The 4,623-nt window shown below is 42.7% G+C and overlaps 1 long non-coding RNA gene across 14 annotated transcripts in view; it reads right to left on the bottom strand.

Moving 5' to 3' along the window:
• Positions 1–2,214: 2,214 nt before the first annotated feature.
• LOC119291045 overlaps positions 2,215–4,623 on the bottom strand; it is a 4,313-nt gene continuing 1,904 nt past the window's right edge. For 4 of the 14 annotated variants that reach the window (XR_005142181.1, XR_005142174.1, XR_005142179.1 and 1 more), the window contains 3 exons: positions 3,661–4,196; positions 2,907–3,135; positions 2,215–2,825 (listed from right to left, as the gene is read on the bottom strand). This is a non-coding gene — a long non-coding RNA (uncharacterized LOC119291045). Of the gene's footprint in view, positions 2,826–2,906; positions 3,136–3,300; positions 3,386–3,660; positions 4,197–4,623 lie in introns of all 14 variants that reach the window. The other 10 variants (XR_005142183.1, XR_005142176.1, XR_005142175.1 and 7 more) reach the window with 10 other exon arrangements.

Raw genomic sequence — 4,623 nt, forward strand, 5'->3', positions numbered from 1 at the left:
CGAGTGAACTAGTTTTTTTTACGGACAAGTGAACTAGTTTACATACATAAGCAAATAGCCACTAAAAAAGCAATCAGGTTAATGGGTTCTTAAAAGAAATATTTCGGATAAAACAGATAATTACGACACATAGGCTAATGCATGAAACACTCAGATGATAAAGGTGCTTATAAACAGATAAAGTACAACATCTAGACCTTCCTGTCATGCTTGATCATGACGTTGCGGCTGTCCGTGTACTCGTCGTTTACGGGAAGAAGACACGCCCTCATATCCAAGATCTGCATGTACATGTTGTAGCATGCGTATGCGTCCTTGGCCGCGTAGGTTATGTAGGCTAGATTCAGAGGTACCTCCCACGTGTTCATGTCGTCTTCTTTCATGTTGGCGTATCAGGGGTCGATGATGGTCTCAGCGAGGTCAACCACGGAGTCCTTCTCCTCCCCGTTGCTGATGATCTTGTATAGCTTCTGGATGTCGACAAGCTTGTTGCACCAGATGGCCGAACCGTCGCGTTCTTCCTTATCTCCACCGTAGCGAAGGTGCAGTCGGCGCTGCCGATGAAACGGGCGAGTGCTCCAGAACCTGGTGCAGCCATAGGATTGAGGCGAGGCAGAGCTTCACCGAGTCCGTATCGTTGGTGTACATCACATTCAACTTGGTGCAGCCATAGGACTGAACGACGAACTCAAAGGGGAACTCCTTGCTGAAGTCCATATCCAGCAGGCTCACCCCTCGGATCGCCATTGGAGTCTCTTCGAGTGAACGAGTGTGTAGGTGGCGATAGCAGTTCTTTTTTTAGCTCTTGGGGAACTGGATTCAACAGTAAGCTGAGTGTGTACAGGCGACAACAGTTACTACCCCTCCCTCGTCCGCTGCACGCCCGACAGAAGATGCACACTCGGTGCATTGAAATGCCTCCATTAAGAAACCTACTCCGGCCACACGTCGGTTCACGAGCGGGTCTGTATTGGTACTGTAATAACAGGAGTTAGTGGTCACTTTACTTAAATTTAACTAGTGGACCCGTTGCGCCAAATGACGCAGAGACCTGCTGATTCCATGTTAGCGATGAAAAGAAATCCATGGTTTAGTTAATTTTGTTACGGGCAAGCACACATGACAATAGTTTTAATCTCTCTTGGGAAAAACAGGGGCTTGTTGTCCACAATAGATGTATATACACATTTAAATCTGGTAGCATAGAATTCTATTTGAACAAAATCTATGTACCAAATTTAATCCCCTTTAGTATGAAACAACAATATTTTATTGTCTATAATGAGCTGTATATACCCATTCTAATTTGGTAGCACCAAGTCCCATTCAAAATCATGCCGCTGAAAATACATGTATCTTTTTTAATGCATGTGCGCATTGTAAAAATACATGTATTAGTTGTTTTGGTTATGAGCATGCACATACATAACAAATTTAACTCCTTTGAATAAATATAATATAGATTTTTTCTACAATAAGATGTAAATGCACGTTTTATTTTGATAACATGGAGTCTCATCCAAAACCACATCGAGTTGAAAATATATAATCTTTTGTTTGAGCGACTATGCAGAATTTAGACCCTTCTATATATATAAAAAGTACATATCTTTTTGCCTAAGAACATATGTATACTTAACACCATGTATAAATCCAGTTAAGAAGCGGATATTCGATTCTGAGACCAGGCTCAGCTGCTCCTGAAATCTCAGCCGCCAACCTGCACTTGGATCAGCGCCCCTCTATGTATTCATAGCTGTATTCAGTAAGTATTTCGTCTGAAGTTTTGGTGGGCCTGGGCGCATTCATTGTGATGGAGGCATCGTCCAGAGGGCGGATCAGGCTTTCAGCGCACGGCTCAGCATTGTTCCTGAGCTATCCCGAGCCGTCCCCTCCCCTCGGACAAACCTCCATCTGCACCAACTCAGTAGACCTTCTGATGAAAAACGGGCTCTGGCTGATTCATACCTCCTCCGCAACCACTGCAGATTAAACCTGTGCCGCCGTCGTGCTCCATGCGTCAGCTGTAGACCCCGTACTGAAGCTGCCCGCGACCTGCAAATGTTGTGTTACAAACACAGCCTTCATGCTGACAAAGCAATGGAACAACGGAATCGAAACGCAGCTGAATCTCATCACCGGCACCCACTGACATGCTTCATCAAGCCCGTCTCGCACAAAATCTTTTCTGGGATGCACACCGACAATGCAACAGATTGGAAAATGTAGATGTCACGCCCAACATTTCTTCTATCATAATTGTGAAGTTCTGTTGAGTTACGGACTTACCATACAACACTATGGAATACAACAGCACTAAGATTAAGCACTGGAGGAACAATCGTGGAGCATGGCTCACAACACACACCAGAAAATCCTTGAATCACACATTACACACGAAATTTTAAATCTTCTAGACTACATCTGTGCACCACCCAGTAGGCGTGTGCACGTGTTCCTGCGGCGCCTTTCCATTCAACAGTTCTTGCACTTTCCGGGTTTGCGGGGCTGTTTAGGTGCATCTCCACGATCAGGGCATGTCGTCTGCTTGTGGCCTTCACGCGGGCAGATGCTGCAAAACCTGGTATGCTTGCTCAGACCCTCGTGTGGTGCTTTCTCCCGGCTGTTCGACGGCCTCCCTACACCTCTCTGCTACTCCGGTGGTGCTAGTCATTGAAGCGCATTCACGCCGACGGACGCCCCAACACTACCTTCCTGGGCCTCCAAACCTTTCGACGGGGCTCCAAAACATAGCACGAGTGTACACTTTGCTTGCATGCTGCTCTATTGCCATTTGCCAGATTTGCTCTCCTGATGACACCTCCCTGCCACCATCAGCACACATCAGTTTTACTGAGAATGAAAAATTTAAAATTAATCAGCAACAGTGAATAACAAACAGATACATCAGTTTTTCTGACAAATAGTCCTTTCGTAACTTTCCTCCCTCCCACGGTCAAACTGGAGCCTCATATACTGCCTCAAAAAAATGTGCATCGGGCTAGCAGGTGGCATATAACTCTTCAACATGTGGTTTGCGCTCTCACTTCGTTGGGTGCTTGTCATTTTAGAGCAGAACACACCTTGAAGTACAGGGAGGTAAAGGATTTCTCATGTTCAATCACAATGCATATCCTGCAAAAGTTAACGAAGATCAAAGGGATATCAGTTATACCAGCACCGCCCTCCCAAACTTGCATTTTGAGGTGTGAGTGAGACAAGAACTGAACAAATTCTACAGAAAGAAACTTATTTGATAAGAAAACAAATGCAAGGGCATTGTGCAGAAGGTGGACGTACTTCTGAAAAATATGCAGTACCGATTTGTGAAAATTAAACCTCCTGTTTTTGTTCCTGATTGCTCACACTATGCTATACCACTACACTGAAGAAAGCAATATCACACAGCAAACCTTATATTTTTTAACCATCACACAGGAGAACCATCTAAGGGAAATAGACACAGATGCCACAAAGATGGTGATAGATGTAGACAACTAAAATGTTGATTCGGAAACAACTAAAATGTTGATTCAGAAACCGGTGTAGACAAGTAAGATGTTGATTCAGAAGCAAATTATTGGTATAGAAAGATGTAGGTTGCTATGAAAAAGATGAACCACTAACCTAGCAACCGGACAAGCAAAGGAGGAAGCAAACCTGATGGTAGTGGTCTCTTGCCATCGAGGCCGGTGTGCTCGAACTGGCGTTAATATTTCACCTCTGCAAATATACTGGAACATTACTTCTTTGTTTCTTCATTTTTATGCTATACAAAGATATTGTGAGGTCAGCAATGTCACCAAGTCTTTCAGGATATTCTGGCTTCTATTCAACATGTACAATTCAGAAGCAACAATCATGAGGGCAATGTGAGGGCTTGCATATTTATTTCTTCGACATGTCGCAAATTTTTTAGTACCAACAAGGGATATAGATTACAGAGAAACATGTTATGCTGTCGACATACCTGATACAGTTTTTCGACACATCTTCTTAAACTGCACCAGGAAATATGAAGATAATCATGTAAGGATCCTCCACCATTTCCATTATCATGCTAAAGTTGCAGGAAATGTACTCATTATCTATTTGAAGCCTTGGAGCTGTAGTGACTATCAGAAAATGGCGACCATCGCACATGCCATTTAGCCTTTGTTTTCCCTACTAATTTCTTTCTGAATAGTCCCAGAAAGCTAGACAAAAAAACTGTGAGCTATGTGGCAACCACATAAAGAAATATCAAAGCATGCCCTTTTTTGCTTTTGTAGTGTGTCATAGGCTCTCTTAAACCAGACAAGACTTCCCCAATCAGAATGTTTACTCATTCTAACTGTTAAGGCTATTGTCTAATACAAATTTTAGTGACAATATCACCAGGCAAATTACCATGTCCAAGTATAACAATAATTAGTGGAGAAACTTGGGTCAAGGATATCACCAAGATAAACATGATTTTTTTTCTTACATGAAAGCAAGCAATAACAGAACATGAACAATTTGTTAGACGCATATTGCTATGCTAATAACCAAACTATAACAGAAGGGTGTACATATATATATATTGCTAAGAACATGAACAATTTGTTAGACGCATATTGCTATGCTAATAACCAAACTAAA

Source organism: Triticum dicoccoides, chromosome 4B (assembly GCF_002162155.2).
Source record: "Triticum dicoccoides isolate Atlit2015 ecotype Zavitan chromosome 4B, WEW_v2.0, whole genome shotgun sequence".
NCBI lineage: Eukaryota > Viridiplantae > Streptophyta > Magnoliopsida > Poales > Poaceae > Triticum > Triticum dicoccoides.